Source organism: Podarcis liolepis (genome assembly GCF_965112155.1).
Source record: "Podarcis liolepis genome assembly, chromosome: 7".
Classification (NCBI taxonomy): domain Eukaryota; kingdom Metazoa; phylum Chordata; class Lepidosauria; order Squamata; family Lacertidae; genus Podarcis; species Podarcis liolepis.
Genome location: NC_139561.1, coordinates 60140168 through 60158223, shown reverse-complemented (window position 1 = coordinate 60158223; position 18056 = coordinate 60140168). Strand labels below are relative to the sequence as shown.

Here is an 18056-nt window from a genome sequence, read left to right as displayed (position 1 = left end):
TTGTGCTGCCATCCCCTTTTTCAAGGGTACTCTTGGAAGGCTGGCTAGTCTTGGACCCCTGATCAATTTGCTCATTTATCCTCATGGTGTCGTAGATGGACCTCTGAGGGACGTAACAGTCTTCTATATACCCATCCTCATCCTCTCCTTTCCCCAAGCAAGCAGGACTCTGCCTTAAACAGTCAGGCCTGCTGAGTGGCTTGCCCATACTTTTCAAAACAATAAAAGAAAACAGAACAGAATAGAATGGGGGAACCCCGCAGAGAAGAGTCCCACAACAAGCAAAAAAAAAACCCTCCCCTGCCTCACAAGCTCTCCATTCAAAGCAAAAAGAAATAGATTACGGTGGAGCAGGGTGTCTTTTGAAAATCCCTAATAACGACTTGGGAGGCCACAATTTTGTATTCCACAGAAGTTACAGAGCTTTCCAGAGAGAAGTCATCTTCCACCGTGGAAGTCCTTGAAAGAGGCAAGGCATTCCATGGCTCCTGCGGAAACGCTATCAGTCCAAGGCCAACACATAAAGCCGTTTTTGCCGATCGCTATTTGCAAGCCCTCCGCCTCCTCCGGTTGCTCGGTAGGGCTGTTCTCCTTAAGGCAAGTCTTCCAGCCCGCTCCGACAAAGCCTCTTCCAGAGGGCGCCCCGGTCGGAAGCTCAGCAGCGGCGGCGGCGAGGAAAAGGCCAGCTCTCGGGAAGGCGGCCGCAGAGCGCGCTCTCCTGGCGGAACAAAGGCCCGGCCTCCCGCGCGCCTCCATGCCCGGGCAGAACTGCGCTTTGCAGAGGCTGCTTCGCCGGCCCCTCCGCGCGGCGCGGCTGGCTCGGACTGCGCCTGGCGGCGGAGATCCCTCGCGATCCCAGCGCAGGAAGTTCTTCATGCCGGGCGACGTCGGGCGCCTCCAATCTGCCCAGCATCCTCGGCCAGCGGGCGGGATAACTGGTTCAGCGCCGCTAGCAAAGGCCCTGGAAGGTAGGCGGGCAGATCTCCCCGTGCAGTCTGGAAGCGACCGGGGATCTCGTGGCGAAGTCTGCTCGGCGTTTCTCCCTCGCTCAAGGGCGGCGGCAGCCGGCGGACAGAAGCAGAGGCACCCCCGCAGGGAACGGGCCGGGACAGCCGGCTGCCGCTGTCCTCGCCGGGCTGCTCTCGGCTCCTACCATGCTCGGGCCGCGCAGACGTAGCTCTCCCCGCTTGCTCGCTCTCCAGGAGGGAAGTTTAGTTGGAGCCTTTTGTGCGTCGCGGCGGCGGCGGCAAGAGCGGGGCCCGCCTCCCCCGGCAGCCGTCCCCGCCGAGCCGAGCCGTGGGCTGCATGTCAAGCGAGCAGCAGGAGCAGGAGCCGCCGCCGCCGCCGCCCCCTCTTCTGTGCTCCCGAACGGGGCTGCAGCTGTCACGGCCCTTCTCAGCGCACAAACTTCTTGCCGGGGGAACAAAAGGCTGCGCGGCGAGGCTAGCTCGGATGGAGGGATGCAGAGCGCGCGATGGCTGGCTGGCTGGCAGGCCGCTCCTCTTGCTCGCCTTTGGAGGAGGCCGGCGGGGCGAGACCCAGCAGCAGTCCGCCCCCCGCCTGGGAAGCCCAACTCCGGCAGGAGAGCTCCGGCCCTCAGCGCCAACGGCTGCGAGATTCCGGCTGGGCCACCGAGCTGCCAACTCCGAGGGGAGGGGACGCGCCGAGTGGCGGGGAGGGAGAGAGGGGAGGGAGGAAGGAGGCGGGGACCAGCAGGCGAGGCGAGGCGGAGCGGGGAGGAGGTAGGATGGGGGCGGCCTTAGTGAGCCCCAGGCGGGCTCGGCGAAGCCAACGGCCACGGGCGGATCGAGGCGCGGAAATCGAGCCCCGCCAGTCAAGGACGGAAAAGGCGGCTGGGCGCTGAGCCTGGTCCGCGGGGGAGAAAAGGAATATTGCTGGTTCAAGGGGAGAAACAACCCCTCCCGCGCCTTGTCTGGGTCTCCCCCTCCTCCTCTGCCCCCTTCGCCTGGGGCGGGGGTCGCAGCGCAAATCCCTTGACAAAGAGCAGCGGCGCCCTGCTTCCCTCCAGCGCGCCCCTCCGCTGACTCCGGTTCGCGGAGGCCAAGACTTTTTTGAGGGGCGGGAGAGACGCCTTGCGATCAGCAACCGCCCGCACGACTGCCAGCGAATCTCTCCTGCAAACAACCGTCCCCCAAACCAGAAAAATATAAGGTTCTGCCTCGAGTAGCACACTGGTGCCGCAAAGATAGTAGAGACGTTTCGTTGGAGCGTGAGAACGCGCCGCTTGAACATGTGCAGAGTGCAGAGCAAACAATCCTCACAAAGCTGCAATTTTCACTAGGGGGAGGAAATGATAGTACCTCACCACTGTCTTCCTCCTAGGCATACAAAACCACTATTATAAATTGTTGACGTTGGGTTTTTCCAGGAGAGGGCAGGGGAAATAACTTGCAGATGAGCTTATTAATTTGATGGAGCAGGGGAGGTACCTGTGCAGAGTAAATCCCTCTTTCTTAGCTCTTATTTGCTATTCAGCAATTGGCTAAGGAGTTGCAGGTCATTTACATCCCTTGCAGCCTTACAGCTTTGACAACACTGTATGAAAGCATCCTCACTTCCATTTTTTTTTTTAAAGCACAGGTGTGCACGTGAGAGAAAACAGCAGGACAGGGTCAAGATGTGTCTTTATGTGGAAATATCTGCACAAAGGTATGCTAGGATATTTCAAATGGGGCTAAAGTTTCATAGTTGGATTTCAAAGGTGTTTGCCCGACATTTCCCTTGCAACATACCACCATAGGAGGGCCATAGCAAAGACCCAACATAACCTGCTTCTAACTACATGATAGGATTAAGCCCTGTGAAACGAAGAATAAAAGAGTTCCTCTTTTGGGGGCCTTTCTCACACAACATCACACCCACAACCAGCCCACATGGTACTGAGGACAGGATCACACTTCAAAACGACCTTGACAGATTAGAGAACTGGGCCAAAACAAACAAGATGAATTTTAACAGGGAGAAATGTATAGTATTGCACTTGGGCAAAAAAAATGAGAGGCACAAATACAAGATGGGTGACACCTGGCTTGAGAGCAGTACATGTGAAAAGGATCTAGGAGTCTTGGTTGACCACAAACTTGACATGAGCCAACAGTGTGACGCGGCAGCTAAAAAAGCCAATGCAATTCTGGGCTGCATCAATAGGAGTATAGCATCTAGATCAAGGGAAGTAATAGTGCCACTGTATTCTGCTCTGGTCAGACCTCACCTGGAGTACTGTGTCCAGTTCTGGGCACCACAGTTCAAGAAGGACACTGACAAACTGGAACGTGTCCAGAGGAGGGCAACCAAAACGGTCAAAGGCCTGGAAACGATGCCTTATGAGTAACGGCTAAGGGAGCTGGCCATGTTTAGCCTGGAGAAGAGGAGGGTTAAGGGGTGATATGATAGCCATGTTCAAATATATAAAAGGATGTCATATAGAGGAGGGAGAATGGTTGTCTTCTGCTGCTCCAGAGAAGCGGACACGGAGCAATGGATCCAAACTACAAGAAAGAAGATTCCACCTAAACATTAGGAAGAACTTCCTGACAGTAAGAGCTGTTCGACAGTGGAATTTGCTGCCAAGGAGTGTGGTGGAGTCTCCTACTTTGGAGGTCTTTAAGCAGAGGCTTGACAACCATATGTCAGGAGTGCTCTGATGGTGTTTCCTGCTTGGCAGGGGGTTGGACTCGATGGCCCTTGTGGTCTATTCCAACTCTATGATTCTATTTCTACTGCACACTTCCAAACAAAAGCATGTGAGGAGTAAGCCTCGGTTAGTAAGGTGTAAAGCCTCACCTGAAAAGCTGTGATTCTTCTCCATGCCTCCTTTAAATTTTCAGGGCAATATGAATGGAGACAGGTAAGTGGGGTCAGATTGAGAGGAAATGCAGCAAGCTTCCCACTTTAGCTGTGGCTAGGGTGGGGTTGCATTAATGAATCACAGCACATTTTGGTCGTGCTGCTGCCACACACACACACCAAAGGTGGGGTGAAATGTAGGCAGCATCACCCCAAGGAGTGAAAAGAGCAGCCCTGCAGTGACATGCAGTGGCTCATACAGAGGCTCAGTTTGGGTCATGGATCTTCACAGCGTACTTGTTTTTACTGCAAGAGCCCCTGGCTGGAGCGCCTCTGACCATGTGCAAACACTTTAAAACAAGTCACTCCCTGCCAATCTGGCTTCCCTGCAACATAACTATTTGCAGAAACAAAGCACCAAGAGCAAGCAAAGGTGAAGGTTTCTAAGCTCTAGCAACACTGCAGGAGCTGGCAGGAGAAACATTGCACAGGCGTTTGCCTCAATGAGGCCCTGAATCCTTAATGCTCAATAGTCCCAACTCCTTGTAGTCACACAGTTTTCAAGCTTTTCTACTTTGAACTTTGCCCACCTTGTCATGTAGGAGGGCATCATTCTCAGCTCATACCAGGTGTTCTGGGCTTCTCCCTGGAAACCAAAAGCACAGCCTGCAACACTCTGTGGCTGGTGAAGGGAGTTGCTGGTAGTCTTGGGGCAAACACTCTTTCAAGGAAGATTGTCGACCTTGATTTGAGGAACCCACAGTGAACACTTGACAAAGCACAGATTTCCTCATTATACAATCTGGAAATCATGGCCAAAGAGCAAAAAGCAGTTGCATCATCTGCAACAGCACGTTCACACATCTTCTCCCCACAAAACCTGCAAGGTTGTGATTACCGGTAAAAGCAGCAACTGAACCCAGATTGTATGGGTGGGGGGAGAAGTGGGCGAGTGCAATTCACTTTCCATGCAAAGATAGCTCACACTCCTACCCAAGAAATTACCCTCCTAGGAGCTTCCTCCCACAATGAACCGAAGCAACCGAGGCCACAGGTATGCTGCATAGAGCAGGTGCACAATCCAGCGAGGCAATTCTGGGGGAGGAGCAATTCTTGTCAATCAAATCAAACTTTAAATATGATTTCCTCCCCCAAGGCGAGGGAGAAAACTTGGCAAACAGTTAAGGGATGGGCCAAGTAAAGTTGATCCAGATTATCTGCTTGGATTCTGGTGCCACAGAGCATTCATCTCATTAACCAACATTTCATTGCATCATTTATACCAAACAGGAAATTTCACCACTAAAAAGCCCTATAGCAACAGCTGCATACAGGGTTAGAGAGACTGCCCAGCCTCCTCTCTTCCCAGAGCACCACCAGCCAATATACTGTTTTGTGTGCACACAGAGACCCCCTTCCTGGCCTTTCCCTTGCTTGGCTCAGGAGCGCAGCAGACAGCCAGACATTACAGTCACAGAAGAACGTCTAGGCTAGCTGTAATAATTGGATGCAGCTGCAACAATAATCTGGCCAGTAGTTTCACCAAAGCAGGCCCTTCATGTGCCACCGCCGCCTTCGCTGTTCAAACTGCCTTCAATTGCGCAGGGCGAGTTTTTCTTTTTTAACGGCTCTCCCAGCTTCCTGCAGGAAGAATCTGAGGAATTCCATGTGAGGTTTTCCCCCTCACTTATAAAAGGACGATGTGTTGAGTTTGCAGCCAGGAATTCTTTGGCTATTTCCTCATCAGGTCACATGCCAACAAAAGGAGTGCCAATATACATTCATTCCCCTCCTCCTTGGAAGAGGGAATGTAGGCCTATCCCCTTCCCCACTAAAATCAAATATGCACATAAAGATACTGACATCAAAATTGGTCTGTCCTTCATCACACGAACTGACTCTCTTGAAGCTGAAATATTTGCTTTGAACTGGCATTACTTCAAGCCTGCTTGATGGTCTTGGAAAAATTCCAAGTGGCAACAACTCACACAAGATGCCCACGTATAAGAATGGCAACATTTCTTCCACTCCACCCACTTCCTTGAAATGGTCTCTAAAATTTCAGCTCTGGCAACTAAGAATCTGAAATCTCTCTTCTCCCTCCCCAACTGATTCTTTAAGATGAGGTAGGGAACCTGGAGTCTAAATACTACAGACCTCCCTTTCTGGTCCTTGGGAGTCTCCACAGGCCACACCTTTCACTGGTCCTGCCTAAAACCACTATCCTAGAGCAGTTTTGCCTGGCTTAAATGTGTCCTCGAACTTGGATAATGCCTCTTCCTTGCCTGGAGAGAGTAGGAACTAATGCCTCCCTGCTCCTATATATGTTTTTCAAAAACCTGGAGGGACATTTTACCTGGTGGGGGGGATCCTTTTGGGTTCATAACAAGAGGGCACTCCTTTAAATGAATAATGGCTACTTCCTTATGACTGTCTTCAGCACTTTGAGTGTTCTGGGGTCCTTCCAGTAAGATGCTCTGAGCACCCAGAAGATTGGCTCAGGTGTAGGAGATGGGTGGAGTACAAGATTTCTGAGGGATCCATGGGGACCATGGTTCCTTTTGCATTTCTTGCAGTGTGATGTAGAAAGACCAGCCAAGCAGCCAGCTGTGGCACTGAACTATATTTACCTGATGATGGAACTTCCAGACTCTGTATCCCCTAGCGACAATTTAGAAGGAAGGGCGTGAGAGAGAGGGAGAACAAGCCAAAGGCACGTCTGCTAATTGCAGTTTATTTGTGGGACTACAGTATGCCTGGTGAGCAAAGAATCCCAAGGCAAATTCAAGCAAACTCCCAAGCCCACGTGCACAGCAAAGGTTTGTTAGCTCAAGAGGCTCATCCTTTCGAGCAGCCCCAACCTGACACCTTCCAGATGTTTTGGACTACAACTCCACCAGCATGGCCATGTGATGCTGGGGCTGCTGGAAGTGGTAGTCCAAAATGCCTGGAGGACAACAATTTGGTTAGGAGGGGGGGGGCGCTTTTAAGCCAAAGTTGGTTTCCTTCTGTAGCCAGCAGCTTTTCACAAAGCATTTCTTTCAAAGGAGGAGCTGGGACTTTGCCCACTGTTGCACCTGGGTCCCTGCCTTGTTAAACTGATCGCAGGGTTTGCTGTAGTAGCTCAGCCATGGATGGAAAGCAGTCTACATGCTCAGAAGCACAGTGTTAATCCACATGTTTGGGGAATGTGGCTTGTAGCTACAAGCAGATTCCAGGACTGTGCTCTGGTGAGCCACTGAGCAAATTAATCCTACAAACTGATCTTAAGTAGGGCTGTCGAGCAATTAATGAATGGCAATTGATAACTCACAAGGCAGGTGGTATGAGGCTGCTTCCTATGTTCCTGACTCAGACCCTTGGGCCCATCTAGCACAGTACTGTCTACACTGACTGGCAGGGACTCTCCAGGGTTTCAGGCAGGAGATCCCAAAGTCTAAAATATTTGTACTGTATTGAGACAGCAGCAGTGGCATTTTAAAGCACACTATTAACAGGAAAAGACCACCTTCAATGTTTTCTTTTTCTCATTTTTTATGACAGTGGCACACTGTACTCAAAATAGCCTCAGAAAATAGGTAAGTGGTTTTTTTTAACTCTGCTAATTAAAATCTGTTCCCATGGATTCATCAGCAAAAGATTTAGTTGATCTACTGATTAAATCAATTAAAGCTTGAAGCTCAAGTCTTAAACTATGGGTTGTGTTTCACAAACAAGGCATAAGAAGACTGTTGATGGTTAAACGGCACCAAGGATTACAGCAAAACTCCCTATTTTTCCTTCAGAAGGCAGAGCACCTCCATATATGGGGCTTGCTGGGCATGCAAAAGTATACAACACAGCCTGTATTTTGCTTATGGGCCTTGCCTCGTGACCCCCCTCCACACTGCCCATTGGCAGACTTCAGCACCCTCCTTACCCCTATCTGCTAAACAACTGCACAACAGCTCCTCCAGGCAACAACACAAACTGCTTGCACGGGCAAGCCACATCAGGAGGCTATTTGGATGGGTATTTTTAGGTCCCTCGTAATGCAACTTAGCAGCTGGAAGTAAGCAAAGCACTTTCCTCAAGACTTAATTTCTAAAATGTGAGGGGCCCAGACCCAATATTGGCCTAGAAGGCATTCTTCACTATTCCACCTTGGTGTGTGAGCAGCTTGAGGCTGCTCAGTGGTGAGAATTCACTCAGCACGTGCCCAGTAACGCGTTCACTTCTTTAGAATGAAAGAACATAAGACCAGCCTGCTAGATCAGGCTCACCTAGTCCAGCATAGGTGGACATCCTTTTCTCATAGTGGCCAACCAGATTCCTGTGAGAAACCCTCAAGCCCAGCTCAGGCACAATGGAAGCATGGCTGCTTCCAACTGTGGAGGTAGAGCATAGGCATCGTGGCTAGTAGCCACTGATAGCCCTCCCCTCCATGAATTAGTCTAATCTTCTTTCAAAGTCATCCAAATTGGTGGCCATCACTGCCTCCGGGGGGAGCAAGTTCCATAATTTGACTACAGTGGTACCTCGGGTTAAATACTTAATTCATTCCGGAGGTCCGTTCTTAACGTGAAACTGTTCTTAACCTGAAGCACCACTTTAGCTAATGATTTCTGTTCTCATCCTGAAGCAAAGTTCTTAACCTGAAGCACTATTTCTGGTTAGCGGAGTCTGTAACCTGAAGCGTATGTAACCTGAAGCGTATGTAACCTGAGGTACCACTGTATATGCTGCATGAAGTACTTTCTTTGATCTGTCCTGAATCTTCCAGCATTAATTCACACACTCCAAGGCTAAGCCCATGGCAGTGGAAGCAGGCTTTGATTCAAACAACACCCCCTGATTTCCTAGGCCCATTCAGCGATCTTTGACTGGACTATGATGGGGTTATTGGGGAAAGATGGGGAGGCAGTTTTGGCTAACACAGAACTATGATGTAAGGAGACACCTGCTGAGTCAGGCCAAAGGTCCACCTCAGCCCAGCATCCTGTTTCCAACAATAAGCAGCCAGAGGCATCTTGGGAGGCCACAAGCAGGTCAGGAGGAAAATAGGCTGATCCTCACAGTTTGTCCCAGGTTTCTGGTATTACTGGTAGGCTGCCTCTGCACTTGGAAGTTCTAGTGAGCCATTATGGTTCTTGGCAGTTCATAAATGTACAGCACCTTTTTTTTTGCTTTTTTTGTCAGTGACCTTACAATCTTATCTGCTTCTTCTTTTTAAGGATAGTTATGGAGATTTTGCAGCAATCTTCCTCAAACTGGTACCCACTAGATGTCTTAAGACTACAACTCCCATCAACCCGAGCAAGGCATGGCTGATTTACAGGCACAAAGTTTTTCACAGGGAGGTGCTCCTCTGCAACCACAGCCAGGAGCATTAAAGTTATCCCAGTGCTGAGCTCTCTGTGATTATGCTAATTCAGAACTTAACACTGCACCTTCGCACAAGCACACACCCTCCTACGAAAGAAGCGGGATTTGTATAATTTATTTTAAAGCCCCTCCTTCACTCACGCTCAGCTAGGACTTACGAAACACAAGGGATTTACTTTATCTTTCCTCCTCCATTCAACCTCTTCCAGCCTAGATCCAGCAGTTCTGCCTGCACCAATCTTTGAGGGGAGGAAATTACATTTCTGTGGACATAGGGGGTAGCTGTGACACAAGGCTAAACCCTCAGCTCCAAACGTGCTCTAGACAAAAGCTGCCAGGCTAATCCCACCCAACTGCACTGCACTGGGCAATTCCTTTTATCTGCTTTGCTCATGACAGACTTCAAACTGATTTCATGTCAGGTCTCAGGCACCTTACAATCCTGCTTTCCTAAGAAGAAAAGCCTCTTCTCTTCTTGCAGATTGTGGTTAAAGGAAGGTGGCCTTGTCCCAACAGCCAGAGTTAGCATTTCTGCAAGCGATGCAACAGAATTTCCTAGGGTGCACTGCAGAAAATTGCTCCCCACAGCTGCCCAACCAGGCCATGCCTGGCAAAGTGCCTGGATTAAACCTGCTCACCAAACTGACTGAAGCCCACCAGGCACAGATCAAGCCTTGCCAGATGCTAAGCAACCACCAGGCAACAAAATCAGGAAGTTTCTGGAGCCCTACAGTCTGGCACGGTCCATTTAAGGAGCATATTTCATCCACAGAAAATAAGGAAGCACAACTCCACTGAAAGAAAGTTGCAGCTCCAATACAAGCTTCTCTTTCTGCCATTGGAAGGAATATCATCTCACACTGGTGGTGGCAAGCCCTTGTTCTAGCTCCTTTGGGGAGTAGTGGAAGAAAACAGGTCTATATATTACACCAACCCATGTCCTGCAATCCTGGTTATAATACCATTCAGATAGAGTGTTTTCGGTGTCCTCAAATGTGACATTTGGCACCAGCAAAGGCCACTTTAAGTGACAGGATTAGGGCCACTCCATCAACTCAGCTGTGAACTGCCACAGTTGGGCTTCCCACTTGCTCAGAACTCACCCTCTCAGTGGCCATTCCTCCTGGTTGCCCAACATTTACTTTTTTTGAAGAATGTGTACCTAAAATTGCTCATTCTCCTGCACTAGATGCTACACTGAAGAGTGGCCCTCACTTCAGCCATCCCAGGGAGTGGTGGATCCTTCCCACTGCCATGCCTTCATCTATTTCTCAAACTGAAACCCTGCCTGGCCTTCTGATTGGCTGGGAGACCCCTGTGTAAGCTTCCCACCTTTGCAGCTCATCTAGTCCTTGGGCATTCTGCTTGCAATCTTCCATCTGCACTTCAGGCCTCTCCTGGATCTCCCACATGATTAAGAGCCCCCTCTGATGCTTCATCTGGGTTGGCACTCAGCTGAGCTAAACCCTGGGCTTATTTCCTTAAGGTTAATTTTCTTTCAAACATGTACCAAGTGCATTCCTCTTGCCACTAAGTAACTTGCTTTAACAGACTGGAGATTTTGGAACAGAGCTTCCAGGCAAAATATGTCAAATTTGAGCCCTGGGCACCCAATTGTACGTACAACATACACTCTTCTATCTCCTTTTCCTTTTCTTCAGGAAAATAACCTCTGTCGCCAGCCTCCAGCTCATGAGTCACCTGCTCATTCTTAGTCTCTGAAACTGTGTTGCCTCAAATTTTGGGAAACTATGTAAGTGGACATAAATGACTAGTTTGTTGTCGGGAACCGAAAGCGCCCTGGTGATGCCAGCCTCAGATAAAGCGGGTATTTTGCAGAGCTGCCAAGTAAACAGCCTCTTGGCTTGCCATGCCAAACACCACAGTGCTCACAGCTGCTGCCCATTCTGGGGCGCACCCTGCAGGAAACACAACTCTCCCTCCCTACTCTGCTTGGCAAACTCAGCTGCTGATTGATTTCCACAACAGGAAGGTGTGGTAAGCAATGGGAGCTGATGAAGCATCCTTTTATGCTGTTTACCAAAGGGTCAAATCAGATATGCACACATTGCCCCAAACACAAGGCCAACTTGCCTTCCAGGACAGGGCAGCTTGAGAGCTGTTAAGAAGGCAAATACAAATGCCCACCCATCTAAAGCAGCCTTTGCCAACCTGGTCAGACTACATCTCCCATCAGCCTCAGCTACCACAAAGGCTGCTCTAAAGTGCTGAAATGCTAGCAATCATCAACCAGTGGACAGGTGCTTGGCTCACACCCTCCAGTTACTGAATCTGCATCTGCCTTCTCTCAACATGGGGTATTCTGTGCTCTGAACTCTATGGGGAATGGCCCTGTTATATGATCAGGTGGTCCTTCCAGGATTCACACTCCTCCTTTTCATTCTTCCCAGCTGTGCATGAGTGCTAACTGTGGTTAGCCATTGGAGAAACATTCAGCACATAAGCAGAAGCAATCTTGCTTATTGCTACTTCACATGTTGAACTTTGCACTGTAAACAAGTCCTGGGAGAAGACTCTAGCCTGGGTACCTGCTCCCTCTTTGTGGGGCACTAGTGGTTTGGACTGGGTACACTGCTCTGCCATGGGGATAGACCTGTCTTTTCATCACTGACAATGACTTAGAGCTTTCTACCTTTGCATTATTTGCTTCCTTGCACTGGCAAGGGAACATTGATGAGGAACTACTGGCTTCCTATACTGATGCAGCCAGAAGAAGAATCCAAGGCAAAACTGCACAGCATCCCTTTTACAACAGCCCTTCCCCCAAATAGGACATTCTGGGCCTGGAAAACCTATTAGCACAAGTTTGATCAGAAGGGGAAACCCTGTTGATTGTGGTGCTGCCCAGCTCATGTTTCTCTGTAACAAGGCCTCCTTGGTGGTGGATCCCCATTTTTGGAATGACCTCCCTAGTAAGGTGTGTCCAATTAACATTCAGGAGACATTTGCTGACTGAAAAGGTGCTCTTCCCAGCAACTTTGTAATTATTTGCTGTGAGAATATGCAGCTGTTTTAAAATGTTTTTAGGTGGCCTTAATGTTTATAAAGAGGTTGCTTACTGCCCTGGGCTCCTTTCAGAGCAAGGGTTGGGCAGAAAATTAATTAACAAATAAGCAAACAAGAGAAACCGAGTTCAGCATCAACTCCCAAGGGAGCCAGATTGCACCTCATCCTGAGAGCGAGAGAGAGGTAGAGAGAGAGAGAGCTCAAACTGCAAGACTGACCTCCCACCAAAAGGCCAAGGTCATGGTTAATCAGGGTTTTCCCCCCAGTCTTCCGCAGAACGAACAATGGCAAGATTCTTTGGCCAATGCTGCTTTTGGCAAGCGAAGGCTGTCTGGGTTCCTGCTGGCTTCTCTTCCAAAGCACTTTTATTCCTTGAGTAAGAAGGGTGTTGCCTGACACAACACATTAAGACTTCTTACTGGAGCTGGAGAACATCTCTGCTTGCACACAGATCTATTTGCAGCACCTGCACATTCACACATTAGGAAGGGGCCTGCCACCCTCAGCGCCATCCCCTTGTTACTTATGTGCACGGTGCCTAGGTGTATGCTGGCAAGAAGGGGGAGGAACCATAAGCAAACATTTAAATACAAGGAGTCTAAATATAAAGTGACTTAATTAATTCAGTCTGATTTGATTAAAGTTTAAGCTAAAAAAATTAAACCTTGCTGATAATTCCAGTGCCTCTGCACTCATTGGCCAAGGCATTGGAAGGGATTTGAGAGCAAGCTAACTTCTTCCTGAACAACCAGAGAAGAACACAGATGGATTGCATTATGCACCTCCCTTTCAGAAGCAGGCACACCAAACCCTTTTGCCTCCTCTCTTTTTTTTCCATGAGAGCATTAAGGGGAGACGCCTGAGGCACCCCCCAAAAAAACTTCAGGGGCCCCAGGGCCCCAGAGCCCTTCCCTTACCCCCCAATTCAACTGGCTTCCAAGAACAGCAACTATTTCACATGGGAGAGCCCCAACTCAACCACAGTTTTAACTCTGCAGTCAATTACATTGATTAATGCCTAATTCATTTCAGTCTTCTGTTATAAAGCACTATTAACATGCAAGGCACATCTTGTTTGTCCTCTCACTTCCATTTTGCAGATGGAGAAGACCAGGGGCCCCTTTTTCTGCATGGAATCTCCCCGCCACACACACAGAGCCTTCCTTTTCTTGAGCTCACTGGGTCAGGTAACTGGAAAACAACAACAGATCATTTCTTCACCCTTATATACACCTCTACAGGCACCACCCATAGAAGCAGGGCGGGTAGGTTGCATGCAAACCTTGATCTTGGCAGCATTTCCACTGCTAGAAGAAATACATCATCACCACCTTGCCACCCTTGGAAAAGCCTGACATCTATTGTTAGGATGGATGAATAGGTAGAAATGTGCATATTCTGTGCTATTTTATAAGAAAGAAAAGGCTTTGATAAGAGAAGAGTAGCAACAGTGGGGTATTTTGGGTGAGGGGCAGTACAGGATGCCCATCCAACCAAGAACAAAGGTGTATAGGTTAGTGCCTGCTTAATGAGGCACTATGTTGGAAAGTCATGAATGGGAGGCACAGGTAGGAACCAACGATGCAAAGCACCTGGAGGAAAGAAAAACACCCCACGGGCTGAGCACTAGATGCTGGTCCAAGGCCACCCAGCCAAATGGGTGTCTCTCTGGCCCAGGGGCTGTTGCTCTCTAATCACTGGATAGAATTGCCCACAGCCCCAGTTTTAACGTTGCCCCCTGGAGGTGCTGGTGCCATGACTTAAAGAAGGTTAGGCAGCTGGGGAAGAGGAAGCATTCTGCTGGGTGATGCTGGCCCTCAAAACAGCAAGGCAGTGGCAGCAACAGCAACAATTTAAGTGGGCCTGGAAAGCATCCAACAAGGAAAACAAAATAGCTACCCTGTTCACCTCCCTCCCACCCCTTCCTCACCCCCAGCTGTTCAGAGCTGGACTGGAAGGAGCCAATGCACATCAGAGAAGGGTTAAAAATATTGCCAGCTGGGCCATCCGATCTGGCAAGGCAGAGGAATGAGCAAGGGTGGATTTATCAGCATCACAGCATCCATAAAGACACCAGGATTACAGAGGAGACGATTCCGCCTCCTGCTACCCAGCAGGGCCAATACAGCCACACAGAGAAACTAGGATTTCAAGTTACAGGCATAAAAATGTCAACCACGGGTGCTGGTTCAGATCCCTACTATGCCATGAAACTCACTGCCTAACCTATTTCAAAGTGTCTTGCATGGCCATCATAAGGTTTAGGTATGTGCAGAGCTTCACACATCCTCAAGCATCCTTTCCCAACTTCAGCCACTTTGGACTACAGCTATGCTGGGGGGCACCAGGTTGATAGGGCTACTTTAAAGGACTACCTTATGTTAATTGAAATGATGGCCTGCTGCATTCTGCACAATTGCCCTGACAAAGTCAGCCTTGGTTCTCTATGGCCAAAATCGGCATCCAAAGAATGTCAACTTTTATGAAACCACCTTTTTTTAAAAAAAGCCCTGGCAACTGTGGGGATAAGTGCAGGGCAGTACCCAAGGCTAACCCAACCACAGAAGCAACCATCCAAAGCATTTTGGAAAGGTCCACCCCAACATCATCTTCAACACTGGAAAGGCACTTGTTTTGGGTGCAGGATGTAGATAATTTCCCTTAAGACATCAGCACAGATTGACCTTTAGATTTAGGGGGCGGGGGAGAGGAAAGAAGGGATGGAGAAAGCTGCAAAATAATTATTCTCCTAGGCACATCTAAGTTGCAAGGTGTTAGAAAGGTGGGGAGATGATAGGTTCGGAAGTGTTAATTCAGCAGTAAAATCCCTTCCATTCAAGTGTAACTAAATCCTATATGAAAGGTAAAGATCATTTACAAGAGGGAAAAGGATCACCACTCCTAGCTTTGTGGACAAGGAAGTCAGGGGTAATGACTGGTGAACTAGTGGGCATTTGCAACCCTCTTAAAGCACAGGAAAGCCTCACCTCACACCAGGGTTTGCACATTTGATCACAGAGGCAAAGGAAGGCTTTGTGTGCAGACTAGACTAGCCTCACTCATGGTCCGTTTCAGGCTGGAATGATGGGTTATTCTGTCCTACATTGCCATTTGTGCCTTTTTGTTTCTTAACACACAGGAGCCCCTATCTGCCTCTTTTGCATAAAAACTGAAAAGCACAAACCATTCAGAATAAAACAACAACCACTCAGCCTGCAAAGGTGATGATGTTGGTGTGTGTGATGGATCTAGCCTTTCTTCCTTCTCCCTCATGGCCGCCCCCACAAAACGGCTCTATTGTTAGCCGAACTCCCGTTCTGCCAAGAGCACGCAGGTGCTTTTCAGCTTTTGGGTGGATGAAACCACCTGGAAAATCTGCATTCAATTTCATCCCCCTTCTGGCCACAGCGCCTTTGTTCCTGCAGTTATTATACAAAGCTGGCAAAGAATGGCACCCAGACAGACAGCAAAAAGGAGAGGAGGACTTGGGGGCGGGGGAGAGGAGGAGGAGGAGAAGGAGGCGGCTATGGTTCTTTTAGGGTTGCCAATATGCAAAATCCCATTTCCAACAGGGCACTGGCTTCTTTTCTCCCCCAAAACAAAAAAGGCCATTGTAGGGAAAAGGAGCTCATGAACAGGAAATCCTTGAATGTATTGTCATCATTGCCACTAATACATTTCTTGAATCCCACCACTAGCCAGACCACAGAGGCAGCTTGGGCCCCTTCCAGTGGGGTTACAATCTGCACAAAGCAGGTGACACTGAGTCCGGGGGGGGGGAGGATAAGGGACAAGTGCAGGGCTCAGTTTCAGTGCCAAGACTCCGCAACATACAAGGATGAGATATTCATCCACTGAAATGGATTTTGGCTAGCAAACAGGCTGGAAGGGAGAGGGGTCATCGGCTTTGGATCCATTCCAGTCCGGCTTCCGCACTGGTCATGGGACCGAGACGGCTCTGGTCGCCCTAACAGATGATCTTCGTAGACAGCTGGATCGAGGCGGGTCGGGGCTGCTGATTCTTCTAGATCTATCAGCAGCTTTCGACATGGTCGATCACGAACTTCTGGACCACCGCCTTGCCGACGTGGGGATCCAGGGCACAGTCCTTCAATGGCTGCGCTCGTTTCTCTCTGGTCGGGGACAGAGGGTGGCGCTTGGGGGGGAATTGTCATCGCGCCACCCCTTGGTGTGTGGAGTACCTCAGGGTGCGATACTCTCCCCGATGCTTTTCAACATCTTTATGCGCCCCCTCGCCCAGCTTGTCCGGAGTTTTGGGCTGGGTTGCCATCAGTATGCCGATGACACCCAACTCTATCTGTTGATGGATGGCCATCCTGACTCGGCCCCAGACACACTGACCAGATGTTTGGAAGCTGTGGCTGGATGGTTACGTGGGAGCCGGTTGAAGCTAAATCCTTCGAAGACAGAGGTCCTGTGGCTAGGGCGGGGCGATATGGGATTGGGGGGGCAACTCCCATCTCTTGCGGGGGCGCAATTAGTGCCAGCACCGTCTGTTAAGAGTTTGGGTGTAATCTTCGACGCCTCCCTTTCCATGGAGGCGCAGATTGCAGCTATAACAAAGGCGGCATTTTTCCATCTCCGCCAAGCTAAGCAGTTGGCTCCTTACCTCTCTCGCCCTGACCTGGCCACTGTGATCCACGCGACGGTCACCTCCAGATTGGATTATTGTAACTCGCTCTACGTGGGGCTGCCCTTGAGACTGACCCAGAAACTCCAGCGGGTGCAGAATGCCGCGGCGAGACTCCTTATGGGGTCTTCGCTGCGAGATCACATTCATCCGGTGCTACACCAGCTGCACTGGCTCCCGGTGGAGTACAGGATCAGATTTAAGGTGCTGGTTTTAACCTTTAAAGCCCTATACGGCCTAGGACCCTCGTACCTACGGGACCGCCTCTCCTGGTATGCCCCACAGAGAAACTTACGGTCTTCAAATAAAAACATCTTGAAGGTCCCAGGCCACAGAGAAGTTAGGCTGGCCTCAACTAGAGCCAGGGCTTTTTCGGCTGTGGCTCCGATCTGGTGGAACACTCTGTCACAAGAGACCAGGGCCCTGCGGGACTTGACATCTTTCCGCAGGGCCTGCAAGACAGAGTTGTTCCGCCAGGCCTTTGGCCAGGGCACAGCCTGACTCCCTCCCTCGGCAATCTTCGCGGAGCTCTGGCCCAATGGTTGCCAGTGGCCTGAATTAATTAATTTTACAATGAATGATTTTAGAGTGTTGTTTATGTTATACTTTTATACTGTTTTATTGTTGTTAGCCGCCCTGAGCCCGGCTTCGGCTGGGGAGGGCGGGATATAAATAAAATTTATTATTATTATTATTATTACCTCTGAGCATCTGCAGGGTTTCTTTCAGTCTTAGGTATTTATTTCTTGGGCTATGAAGCAGGCTGATTAACAGGCCTTGTTAGATGGAGCAAGAGAGATGAATCTGAAGGTGAAAAGTGAAGGTGTGTGCTTGTTTTTGCTATAGTTTGAGTATTTCATTATCTTGGAACTTTTCTGAAATGTTTTGCTGGTTCTTATTGTTCTCATGATCCCACTCATGCCACGCTGGCAAATATACATAAGTTAAGGGTGGGATTAAAAATATATTTTAAATTGGCCTTCCCCACCCTAGTGCCTTCCAGATGTTTGGGACTACAATTCCCATCAGTGCCAGCCAGCATAGGGAATTCTGATAGGAACTATAATTCAAAACATCTGGAGGGCACCAGGTGGGTGAAAGCTGCTTTTAGGAAATAAGCAAGCCTCTCTCTTAGTAACGATTGGAGTCTCTTTGGCATCCTGTACAGTGCCTGGCACATTCCTGAGGCTTATTAAGCACCAGACAA

The 18056-nt window shown here is 49.4% G+C and overlaps 1 protein-coding gene and 2 long non-coding RNA genes across 4 annotated transcripts in view; 1 reads left to right on the top strand and 2 right to left on the bottom strand.

The window, feature by feature from the left end:
- Positions 1-18056, bottom strand: part of MACF1 (microtubule actin crosslinking factor 1) — a 298900-nt gene that overhangs the window by 59527 nt on the left and 221317 nt on the right. The gene's annotated exons all lie outside the window — the stretch shown is intronic.
- Positions 113-9196, top strand: LOC310710703. Of its 2 annotated transcripts, XR_014528197.1 has the most exons (4): positions 1726-1742; positions 2602-2670; positions 7351-7385; positions 9021-9196. It is a non-coding gene; the product is annotated as an uncharacterized lncRNA (long non-coding RNA). The 2 variants fall into 2 exon arrangements; XR_014528196.1 differs by having other exon boundaries at positions 113-2670.
- On the bottom strand, positions 7748-10721 carry LOC310710721. The gene is made up of 2 exons (XR_014528218.1): positions 8518-10721; positions 7748-8312 (listed from the first exon to the last, which is right to left on the bottom strand). It is a non-coding gene; the product is annotated as an uncharacterized lncRNA (long non-coding RNA).